This window comes from Hyposmocoma kahamanoa, unplaced genomic scaffold, assembly GCF_003589595.1.
Source record: "Hyposmocoma kahamanoa isolate Upper Pololo Valley unplaced genomic scaffold, ASM358959v1 62, whole genome shotgun sequence".
In the NCBI taxonomy this organism is placed as follows: domain Eukaryota; kingdom Metazoa; phylum Arthropoda; class Insecta; order Lepidoptera; family Cosmopterigidae; genus Hyposmocoma; species Hyposmocoma kahamanoa.
The window spans coordinates 15209941-15223406 of NW_020653850.1; positions in this window are offsets into that span (position 1 = coordinate 15209941).

The following is a 13466-nucleotide window of genomic DNA, read 5'->3' on the forward strand; positions in this document are numbered from 1 at the left end:
GGTCCAAACTACAAAGTGTCAAGCTTGACGTGCTCTTGACTGTACAAAATTCTACTAAAAAATTTTTTTTTTTCACTTATCTGTACAATTTTACTAACTTACTTTTAAAATAATAGTCAAGAACTATATATAAATGACATAGGCCTCCTTTTTCAAAAAATAATTTGCTATTCAATATGCAGTAACATATGATGTGTTACCAAAATGAACAGTATCCCTATATAGCAGTGCCCCTCAGATATTTGTGATTTAAAGCTCGGAGTAGCACTGCAACTGTTGTTGAACAGGCGTGTAGCTTACCATCAGGCGCACGACTTGTTCGTCCCGTCACTTGATATTATAAAATAAAAACTGTGAGAGCAATAATAAGGTTACTGGCGAGACGCTTGGTGGTTTTGAATGGGAGAAGGGCGAAATTATTGAAAATTCATCGGGATCCTAAGAACGTATATTGGCGATTTGTATAATAACAACTGAATAACAAAAACATAACGGCAAAAATAATATGAATTTAAAAGGAATAAAACCATAATGTGCATCAAAAAGCATGTGCTTGTGCACAAAGGTCACACGACAGAAACTCAAAAACAAACGAAATTTAATTTGTGTGCTATGACTATTAAGTACCGTTACTAATTGGAAGAATATTTGTACTTGGAATTATTAATAAAAGTGTTTCATATTTACCAAAATTATGCTTTAGGCAATCCCTTCATGTTGTGATTACAAATTTAATATAGCGCCTTGCCATGTATAATTTGCTCTTCGCTATAATAATTCAGGTTCTCTCAACTGTTTCAATAACAATATCCCACTGAAGCGTCTCTACAGAAGACATAATTGCAGTCTACCCCTAATTAATTAATCACCAGTGTCTGCGAAGACAGGGACGGTGGTGGTTTATTCCCAAATGTCTTTTTTTTTAATAGGCGCATTTTATCCTACGGGCCAAAATATATTATATTCACAATGGTTTTAAAAATTAATATTCATTTACTTGTGAAGAAGTATATTAATAGCGAGGTTTGGATATTTGGATTTTCAAAGACAGGAATCGTTTTATATAAAACACTTAGCCGCTGATGTAGATATAATTCTGGTCATAAACATATCACTAATCTTTTTTTAGTTGTGAACATGATGATGCATAAGATAGGAAAACGATTTTATATTTCTTGAATTCTTTGATAATAAATTTTAATACACACTGCAGTAAATCGTCATTTTTGCCCGCAAACAGTAATTAAAGAATATAAATATATTTTTGGTATTGGGAAAACTTAAAGACAATTTGACTTGTGCATCGTACTTTCAATAATTATAAAACCAGATAGGAATTTCAATATTTACTTTATATTCTAGTAGTGCTAGAGCTTTTTGTGCAAGAGTTCGTCAATGGAAGTACTAACACCTTACCTATTTCTGTCGCCAAGTAGTAATGGTGCTGGTGATATTCCAGGTTTAGGCCATAGGACTTGTCAACTTATGCCTCAGGGCGCAGTGGCAATGCGTCTCAGATCTTTGCGATTTAAGCTCAGAGTGGCACTACAACTGTTAGGGACAGGCGTGATGCTTACGATCAGGCGCACGACTTGTTCGTCCAGTAACTTGATATTATAAAAAAAAAACAAGATTAACCTTATTGTTGTGTATTTTGGTAGAAGCGGGAATAAACTGTGGCGGCGACATAATTGATATTTGAAAGGACCTCCTGGACCAGCGTTGGGTGACGTTAATTTGAGAGATGACTTCCAGGCGGGTGGCATAAAAAAATGTCAAACCGTTTTTGGGTTACGTATCACAATTTTTCTTACAGGAAAAATAGGGCGATGGACAAAGCAGTCGGCGTTATTGAAATGTTAGATATTTTAGGTAAAGTTTTATTTTATTTCTTGAAAGAAAATAAATATTAAACATCACATACGTTGTTCCTAACTAAAGCACTTGTGTTATGGACATCGGAAATATTAATGGTACCACAAACTCCCAGACACGAGACAACAATATAGAGAAGTTAGTTTTACTACATTGACACGATCCGGGATAGAACCCGGTACCTCAAGATGGCGACACCGTGAGAACCTTAAGCTCGAAAATTCGGAGCTCGGAAGATTCGGCCACAGAGGTCGTCAAAAAGAACAAATAGTTGAGCTAAGATGAAAAATGCTGATAATAAATTATTTATTTAGCAATACTTATATTTAGTAATGTATTTAAATTCATATCATAGCCAACTTTCGGTTTTGCTGGATTCATCAAAAAATTTTGTTGGAACAAAGGCAACTTTATATAATTCCTCGTTCCTCAATTGAAGTTGAACGAAGCAGCTAACGTTACGAAATGTTATACTTCGAGCTTTTCCATCTTCTTGAAATTTTGAGGTAGGTATTCTTGTGTATTTTGAATTTTACATTTCAAATTCGTTTGTGCAATCAGTATCGTACTCTGCTTTACGTTTAAAATTTAAACACAACTTAAAATGTTGTTATTATTGTCTAGAGTAAATAAGAGTTATTGTTTAAAAATATTAAACTTTATTCACCAAAAAACCAATTTCACAATATTACATAGACAATAGTTGACGACGAGAGAGTCGACAGATGTTATGGAGGCAAACAAACAAAAAAAAATTTGGCAAAGATTTTGTAACTACTGTAACATAAAATACATTTTTTTTAACTAAACAAACGCGCGATAGAGATCTAATGATCTCTATCTCACCTAATGGAAAATGAAAATGAGGTCGACGATGGAACATGCACACTAAAATAATGCCTAGTCATTCTCGTCTTCAAAAAGGTCCAAGTTATAACGTTCAAGGAATAAGTTTCTTTTTATTAAAAGATAAGTGCGCATTTTATTGCATTAGTCTGCAGGTAGGAATTCAATTCCACTTCATGGCCGCCATATTAATGTGGAAGCTTCGCTTCGTGCGAAATCTTGGGATATCCACAACATAGGTGTGCACCCTAGCTTACGTCTAGTCCCCCTATGGTCGAAAGACACATTATTTTGTATCAAGGATGGTTAAAATGCCGAAGATGAGTGTGATTTAGACTGTATACACATTTTTTAAATTTTTGGAACATATAAAAATTCACAGTCTATTGTTTGGCAAAGCAATTAATTTGAATTTTATGTACTTTGACGGTCACGAGCATAAATACAAAGGCCAGGTATTGATAGCAATAAGAATACATCTAGACAAATGAGAAATTAATCTCTTGTAAAAATATTGATAAGACAAGGTCTATAAATTAAAGTATAAACAATCTCGATACTAATTAGCCAACTCTAAAATGTCTCTCTCTCTACAATCTGTCTACATAAGAAACTAATCGTCTAGATCAATCCGACGACAAGAAACTCGATGAGTCTTTATAAAGGCTAGTTTCGGTGTCCTCTTTCCTGTTCCATTATCAGATGCTAGTCTACATTTGTAAACCAACTACTCATTGAGATCAATCCAACGACTGTACACAATCTCAGTGAGTCTATCTTAAATAAAGGTTAGATTCGGTGTCCATCTTCCTTCTCCATGTCAGACGCTGGTCTCCATGTGTAGGCCAACTACTCGTTGAGACCAATTCAATAAGCCTAGACACGATAGTTCTGCTGTAATTAGTTGAGAGGTTGGATAGTCTGCAGACTACCTCGGTTGCAAGATCAGATCAAGGTTACCTACCATATTGTTGTAATGTCATCAAATTCACATAGCATACAGTTTCACATCAATCGGCTAAAATAAACATTAAATTTTACGCTTGAGATCCCTTTTTTTACGTCAGGAAATCCTCATGGATACCTTCCGCCCGGAGGCGAAGGATTATGTTGCACTCGTACTGACTAAAACCTGATGGTGTTTCACCCCATCGCTTTCCGGTGGGAAGGCAACACATTACTGCGAACCCATCATCGAACGCCGTCTCCGACACCTTGCGAGTTTACTTAAAGAGTCTCCCTCTACGCCCTAAGCTGATGACGTACTGAAACACAATGCACGTCATCCAGACTCGAGGATCTGTTTCCATTAGAGCACCGAATGTCCCCGTATCCGATGCCCGAAGGTCCTCATTTTGGAGGCATGTGACGAACATGTGCCTGCCGCCTGCGCCCAATCCTCCTGCGTAGTTGAGATACCTACGTTAACTGGAAAATGAGCTGGTTATCTTTAAATAGCTTAAAAGATGTTCATTGAACATAGTTATGAACCATGCCGTATAAATAGGTTTTTTTTTTTTTTTTTAATTTATTTGGTCAGTCAACAATTGTTACACCAATAAGTTAGAAATATACATGCAAAAGCTTAAAACTAAGTGCACAATCAGTTATAGACCGACACTACATGCACAATAAAATTATTACAGAGTAAAAAAAAAACTTGCAAGAGGAAAAGTACTAACATTAATTCAACAATGCAAATCGCTTACAGAAAGAAATAGTGAAATATCTTAAGACTAAGTGAAAACATAAAAAAAAAAAGAAGTTAGGTGACAGAGTTTCAAGACGGTGATGACATTACGCGCTTCGTTTTTGTTACCGAGAAGTAGTGTAAATCAATTGTTGCGCTATGATCATTATACAACTTGCTAAGTCTTGCGATGGGAGAATTCGCGCCCAAAACAGTCCTGCGAAGAGGTTTGTAAAGAGGCTTAATGGGAAATCTAGGCAGTTTGCGGGGAACATTAAATGATATGAGGTTTAGAACTGAACTGCATTTAATTTGATTATTTAACATTTTGTATAATTTTCAAAACAAAAACTGCTTTCAGATCAAACCATCAATTTGGCAAACAGACTCATATAGACACACAGACAAAGGTTACATACTTATAATTTCCCTTTTTCTACGTCTGGGGTTAAAAATGTACTTAATGGGGGTTAACTTAATGATTAATTTCAGTCAAAGGAACACAACCAAAACCAAATATAGCCGTTTGCCAGACGAGTTATGATTTATTAATTAGTGCGATTGGAAATTTAGCCCTTTGTCGGCATTTTCAATAAATAATTGCACAGAAATTTCAACTTAACTGAGTATTCACAATTTGTAAAGTAACAGAGGCGGGGAGTGGTTTTAGGTGGAAAAAGGGATTGATTTTTTTAAACCAAAAGATTGACAATTAACATTGTCAAATTTCATTTCGTTATATACAAGGCTCAATTCACAATGGCGCAGAGTCAAAGCGTCGCGACGTGTCATGTTTTTCGCCTATAGCATATTCATCTCTATTTTCCCATTATTAAGGTAAAAATTTGTGTTTTGCAAATATGGAATCGGGCGATGGAATCGCGAAGCTGCTCGAATACCACAAAGCGTCGACACGCGTCGATACGCGTCGCCAGGCGGTATAGTTAAAAAACAGGACGCGACGCGACTCTTCGACTCTGCGCCAGTGTCAGTTAAGCCTAAGAGTTACACACGGCGACTGTTAGCAGCGATGCAAACTCACGTTTGATTGCATCGCCAAAATGTGAAATAAATAAACGAGCGACTGCATCGATACAAACGAGCGCCTGCATCGATACAATCACTTATGTTCAATTATTATGTACTAAAAATCTGTATAGGTTTATGCACATTGTTTTGTTTCATTAATTGTAAATTTAAAAGTGAAATTAATAAATACGTTAAATAAATAAATTAGTTAATTAATTCAAAACGTACATCGCATTTGCATCGCGTTTGTATAACGTTTGCATTGCGTTTTTATCGCATTTGCGTCGCGTTTGCATCGCTGCTTAAAGTCTAGTAGACTTTAGCGACTGCATTGCTACTGCATTGCTTTTGCATCGCTGCTAAAACTCACAATGTGTAATCGTTCTAAGAAATTATCCTTTTTATAACGATGTAGTTTAAGGGTGCATACAGATATGGCGAATGCGCCACGAATGCGCTGCACGCGTACTGTACGCGTGTAATTGAATACATGTTAATGTATGTGGTGCGCGAGCGGCACGCGAATAGATAGCACAGAACAACGTAATGCTCGTGTGCAGCTTTTTCGCCAAGCACCTTTATACACACCCTAACGGCCCCAGATTACTGTGTTAATACACAGAGAGTTAAAAGAGAATTGGTTCACTTGATATTGGTATACTCTGTCCGTTAAACCCAGTGTAAGTAACTATGATGTTATCCATTGATATGATAACAAATCAATTTGCTAATTACATTCAATATATTATATGTCTCAGAGTGACGGGCGTAATGACATTGCCCATTACATCTTTGCGATTTAAAGCTCTGAGTGGAAGTGCAACTACTCTGGACAAGCGAGTCGTTTACCACCAAGCGTATGACTTGTTCACCCGTCACTTGGTTTCATGGAAAAAGGGAGACATTAGAAATTAGGAGTCCACTTTTCAAAAATAGATCAATTTAAGAAAATGTACTTACTGCTTTGTGGTTATTAATTGCCAAAGGGTTGTTAGTTCCATTACATTCAACTAACTGATGTCGTTGAGCATCTCGGATTACTCATAAAATACTCAACGTATTTTTATTCAGATATACTCATATTTTCTACAACCTCCTGGCGAGAGAAGACTAAAGACTTGTACAAGTTTGCGCATTACAATTCAAACTCTGATGAAAAATCCCAAACAGACATAAGACTTCAGCGCTCCTTAATTATGTTTTAATTTATTCTCATTACCATTATTAATTGAAAATAAAATTGTATTGAGCAAAAGTTAATGTTATTGAAATAAAATAATTTCTAAAACATACGTGTATGTGGCGTAAATTGGAATGTTTCTTTTCAAATTTCAAAATAAGATATTTAATTAATAACTTTTGTAATTATTAATGAAAAATAGGGTGGTTTGCATAAATATTAGACATAACTGGTGAAATGATTTGCCATCTCAGTCAGCCGTGACCATGGAACCTGTAAAGGGCCCGAAATGTTAAAATATACGCGATTATTGTTGTTAGTTATAATTAATTAACTTTCCGCCGCATCCGACGACAGTGACTCTTAAATCAACTAACTACGAATTATTTTTGCAAAATGTAATTTGTAGTTTCCCGCAACCGCTCTCAACCATTTATAAGTTAATCACTCTCCTAGTAAGCCCGTCCTTGCTAATTTGTTGCTATTGACATTCACTACGAAGGTAATTTGGATCAAAAGCAATTTAACTAATTATCTCTTTATTTATTTGTTTCGACGCCAGTTTCGGATTATTTTCTCTTTTAATTCTGTATGTAGTAAGTTTTCATGCTATTGTAGACTGTAAATTGCGTCGTTATGAAAGTTTCATATTAAATAGATTTTACAAAACTCATCGAAAACCCAGAAATGAAACTTTTATGTGTTTCATTTATTTGCACAGTTGTAACTAGCGTGCAGTAGCAAAATGCAATGCCAAAATCAATATTATTTCAATCCATCAAAAGCATGTGTACGTTGTATTCAAACTGAATGCTGTGCTTTCCAACAAGGTAGGTTTTATTCACAAATGCAAAGATGTAAAAACAAAAAGAAATGATAATATCTAGATGGGCTGTGTCTATTTAAATTTAACTAGTCGAAAAGGAGTTCTACTGGTTCTTATACCAAATTCAACGATTAATAATAAAAATTAAGTTTTTAATAAGCTCTAAAAGAAATGTTACATTGACTAATTTTCCTATGATATTATTAAATTAAATAAGTTACTTACGTACAATAACACTTCTAATGCGTCTTTGTAGTTTTATACTAAAGTTACTGCTTTCTATTGCCACCGCAATTTTATGTGCATTAAAGAATAAGTATTTCATTAGTTCCCATTTCATTCACACATTCATTCACTCGATCCACACATTGCCTCGTTCTTCCGGGTTTCATTTGTTCCGTGTATATATTACATTATTAAGGATACCTACTTCATTAAATAAATCAATATGGCGCAAGTTCCAAGTCGAGTAAAATCGTTATAATTTTTTTGATATTTCCAAAGTCGTTACCCAAATTGGATTCCAGGTAAGCCTAAACATCGAATTCTCTAAGTTTTTCACAAAGGCCGCTATAAACCAGTCGATACCACTTTGACACTTCAATTTCCAAATCTATTTCAGTGCCCAGCACATCATTCGGGGGCTTTAGTGGACTGTGTGCCTAATGGATTAGCCATTTGTCTGATTAGCAACATCAATAAATAACGAACTGATTTACCAATCGACCACTACACATAGGGGTCAAACCAAATCATTGATTCATTAAACTTCAGGAGAAAACACAAATAACAAGCCGTTTGTAGGCATTCTGAGTACACTAATTACCCTAAGTAAACATTTGTAGATACCTCTGCTGGTTAATTCATTGTGGAAAATGGAGTGCAGCTGGCATGGCTACATTGGACACGAACTTTGATTAGCAATAATCAACAAATTGTTTAGAAATTAAAAATTCCTCTATCACTCAATTACTATATGGGATCCATGTTTTCGCGTACAAGATTGTATAGAACAGACATGTACGACGATCAAATCGACTGCCTCCGGGCGGATGACAAGAGAAATATTTGTATGGGTTACATTTATTTCTCTCGTGAGTTTGGGTGTAATTTGTGGTTGTCTATGTGTGTGTCCATGGCACCTGCGATACAAAGTTTCCCTAGTGCGGGGTTATGAGTGAGTGCGCGCGTAAAATCGACTACGGCATCCGATGGCTTTTCAAAAGGTGGCGGCGGCATGAAATCGGCTTGGCATATACAGGGTTATTCGTAAAATACCAACAACCTCACAGAACTATATAATATTACTAACGACGTAAACCACAACATTTGTTCCATGGCTTTTGATTCATGTTTCACTTTCAAACGATAATAAAAATATTTAAATAGATCGATTCGTTCTAAACGGTAATAACTCTGTGCGATGGCGGGGTTGGCATTTCTTACTACCAAATACAGATCTAGAAAGTGTCAGATAGTTCAACAAAAACTTAAAAGCTTTTATTACCTAATTTTCCAGCTTCGTAAAAAGTTTTACAGCATAGTACTTAAAAATCATGTTATACAGGGTGATCCTTAAGTGTGCCCAGGCGATTATTCCATAAATATAAGAGTTGTCAAAAAGCTTTAAACTGATAGAGAAAGTATATTACTTAATCAGTAAACCGACATAAAAAAAAATGTTTTGAAAATAAACCTAGAAATATCCAAAATTTAACATTAAGCGCTCCCATACATTTAATATAACAATCATACAGAGGCTTTAGTTGACCTACTTTAAGTAGTAACAATAAGTTTACAGATAACAAAACTGCTATGAGTAAAGTAATAAAACTATCTTATAATTCAATAAATTATAATGACAGTCAATTATTTGGTCAAGTATGTATCAATTTTTTTTATTACTAATCGACTCAGTTTCATGTAAGGATTATTTCATTGTACGGGATGAAAAAATCGGGACAGCAGAAATTGATCAATTTTAGTAAAAAGTTTTCGGTTATAAACGTTAATACCTCTGCTAGCTCATTTAGCGCTGGGCAATGTAGTGCAACTGGCATGTCTAGGGTTATATTGGACCATTCCATTATTATTACGTTATTCGGAAACAAGAATACCTGCTACATCGCATAGCGTTTAAATTATTAAGTGATTCATTATATAGATGTTTGCGCATTGGGCTATATAATGTACAGTCTATATAAAATATGTAAGTGCATATATAGTTTAATTTTCTGATTATTATTATTTGACGTATATTATTTATAATAGCCCCGAACTAAGGACACCTTGTTTCGCGCGTGACACGGACACACACGTAGATAACCACAAATTACACCCAAATTCACGAGAGAAATAAAGTAGGCCATACTAACATTTCTCCCGGTCCAGAAATCGAAGCCGGGACCTTTGCGTAGCAGTCCAGCATAGTAACCGTTCGACCACAGAGGCAATTTTTTATTTGATGTTTAACCCGGCCTAGAGAAACCTATCCTTAATAAGTAACTGTTAGGTTCCATGCAACCTGTCTTTTTCACAAATCAATGACTATGATTTTTTATAATTATTCACAATTATTTGGGTAGGCAAAGGATAAGTCCTCTTCATATGTTATTATATTTTTATTGTTTTGATGGATAAGACGACAAGCGCCTGTTGTAGTAATTTATTTCATAATGTTATGAAGGGTTTATGCTATATAATTGTATAAAACATGATAAGCGTCTATTTTTTTCATGATATATTATTAAAATTTACTGTGGAGGGAGTTTCTTTCTTCCCTTGGATGAGGTTATCAAAACAAGCCAAGTGAAACTCCAAATGTTCAGAAGATTTTTATTTTCACCTTGTATGTCGCCAATACAATTTCACCCTATATGCGGAAGGTCCGGGCAGTTGTTCCCAAAAAGGAACTCACTCCTGGAAACCGTTCCGCGAGATGAGGTTTATTCACCCTATATGATGGGCAATAACCTTTCACCCTATATGAGCCTACAAAATATCAGAAGATGCGGGTAGCAGTTCCCAAGAAGGGACTCAACTCCTGGTTACCTTACTGAACTCTCTGTATTATCAGATTTCTCTTCACATTAACTTTTTTTTTTATGAAGGATATTTTGCAGTTGGCCGCTGATGGCCTTTACTGCGCCATCGGAGAAAAGGGCGAGCTGAAGGCTCATAACCCCTAAAATAAACTTAAAGCTAAGTAGCGAGCCTGAGGGCGCCCAAGTGGGCACGGACCTCGGCTCAGGGCGCTACTGGAGACTTCCGCCAGAAGGGCGTACTGTAGGAGAGAAAGAAGGGCGTGCTGTAGGAGAGAAATTCACATTAACCTTTTTTTTTTTAATGAAGGATATTTTGCAGTTGGCCGCTGATGGCCTTTACTGCGCCACCGGAGAAAAAGGGCGAGCTGAAGGCTCATAACCCCTAAAATAAACTTAAAGCTAAGTAGCGGGCCTGAGGGCGCCCAAGTGAGCACGGACCTTGGCTCAGGGCGCTACTGGAGACTTCCGCCAGAAGGGCGTGCTGTAGGAGACAATCTACCACTGTACGTGCTGAAATGAGGGGCTCGACGACCTCGTCGGCGAGGACGGTTGGTGCGTGAGGGACGGGACTGACTTGCGATCTGGTTCAGGCGTCAGGGTAGTTGAGGACTTCCCTTGGCCGACGGGTCCTATTTACGCGGTGGGGTTATTCCCTGAGGGGGTCGTAAGAAGATGCAGCCACCACGAGGGGGTTGGGGTGGTGAGGAGCAGAGTCGAAGTATTTCCTCGATGCCTGTTTCATGAATTGGGCTATTGTGGGGAGCCGTAAATCTATATGGAGGTTAGTGTTGCGCAGGTACCACGGGGCAACCGTCGCGTTGCGCATGAATCTATTTTGGAGAGCCTGCAGGCGGTGTATTAGCGCGGGATTTCCCTGAGCGAATGCGACGCTGGCGTACGTCATGATTGGGCGGATTCACATTAACAAAATTGTGTTCGAGTAGTCACCATTTGAGGGAAAATTTTAACACCGCGATTCAGAAATAACGCCAATTGGGTCAATGCCATCTAGCGGATTCTTAGAGAACTAAAAGTGAACAATCTGGCTTAAGGCCGTCTGTTACATAAAGTTACACTGTTACACTGTTTATTTTTTGAAAAACTAATAGTTTTCCTCAAAATACTTATTATTGAAAATTCTTCTTCGGAACAACATCGACACTACAATTATTAATACAAATACCGAACACTTAAAAAATTTCCTTCGATCCGGCTGGATTCGAACCAACGATTTCTCACAGATAGCGCTACAGCAAAAAAGTCGTTAAAAACTAAAAACAAAGATATGAAACAAACACATCATAGAAAAAATCGTAAGGTCCGCTAGTTCGTTCCGTAGCTTAGTTGGCATAACATCTGACACGGTTTGCTGGAAGACGTTGGTTTGAATCCAGTCGGAACGAAGGAGTTTTTTCTAAGTGTTCGACCTTTATGTTATAACAAAGTAGTGGAGTAATTTCACAAAAATAATTGAATATCATGGTCGTCAAACATCGTGACATTCAATAAAACGTAACAATTACAAACATTGTGATTACATAAATAATATACACGGACATACAAGAGACAGGAAACATGAGGCCTTATGGTTAGATAGCAATTACTTTAGGTAATTCTGAGATGACTGAATAAATTCAATTCTTTGTTTTTTTTCCTTAAATGTATGTATTGCCAGTGGATCTGTAACGTAATCAGAGTCTTTAGTAAGCTTTGCACGGTCATACATGAGTATTTCTTAGCTTAGTAATAGGGGTCCGTCGTATACATTTATATAGTCAGTCAGTACCCATGGGAGAAAATACATATTGGTGGTCATTATTACGGTAATGATGTACAAACTTCTTTTTTGTTTTTTTTTGTTTTCCTTTATATTTTTTCATAGTTTTTTTCCTTATTTTTTAGTACAGGGTGTGCTTATCTATTTAATTATATTTATACATTATGCAAATAACTAAATATGCCAACATATTTAGATTTGCATTTACTTTATACGCACATATGTCTCTATACATGCTATTATTAACGTAACTCACTTTTGTTTCTATTCATTGCGTCCCTTAGTATTTTGTTGCAAAATTTTATAAAAGGTTTAACTGCATTTTTGTCCGATAAAAATCTATTAATCTCAGTTTTGTGACTTTGAATCCTGTTTCAATTTCCAGGTCCATGCGCTCGGCACCGTATACTGGGCAGTCTTCGAGCAGATGTAGGATGCTCTCGTCAACATCTGGGTCACACAATGCAACTAGGACTGGACTTGCATTTAAATTTGTGCAGGTAATGTGAAAATGCCCCGTGTCCTGTCAGCACCTGTAGTAGGGTTGGGGTTAGGCCTATTTTTTCACAGTTTTATAAGCAGTGTCCACGTCAGGGAAAAACATTTTTGCTACTTGTGCTGTGTCTAAATTTCTGTATCAGTCATTCCAAGCTTCCACTGTTTTTTGTCTGATAGCCTTTTTGATATATGATATTGGGCACTGGGAATAGTTTGGGGCAATTCTTTGTTAAGCCATATGAGAAATACCGTTGGTAGAATATATCGTATCCTTGATATAATAAAGCCACAATTTTATCCGGTTTTGAAAGATAAGGGTGCTGGTAATATACAGGCACATGAGACTTGTCAACTTGTGTCTCAGGGTGACGAGCGCAGTGGCAGCGCTCTGAGTGGCACTGCAACTGTGATGGACAGGCATGTAGCTTACCGTCAGGCGCACGACTCGTTCGTCCCGTCACATGAAATTTATAAAAATAATACTAACTACTTGAACACGTGAAATTTTATATCTCCCTCCTTTTATATTATCCTATTTAGGCATGAACGTTGTCATTTTGTAGACGTGACTTTACTCCACCAAAACGGTGCAATGTTATTAGTAATACGTATCCACATAACATGTGTCAGTTGTTTATACCTTTAACTATCTAAAGGAAGTAGATATTTTAATGCCTCTTTGATCCCTATACCACATGTAC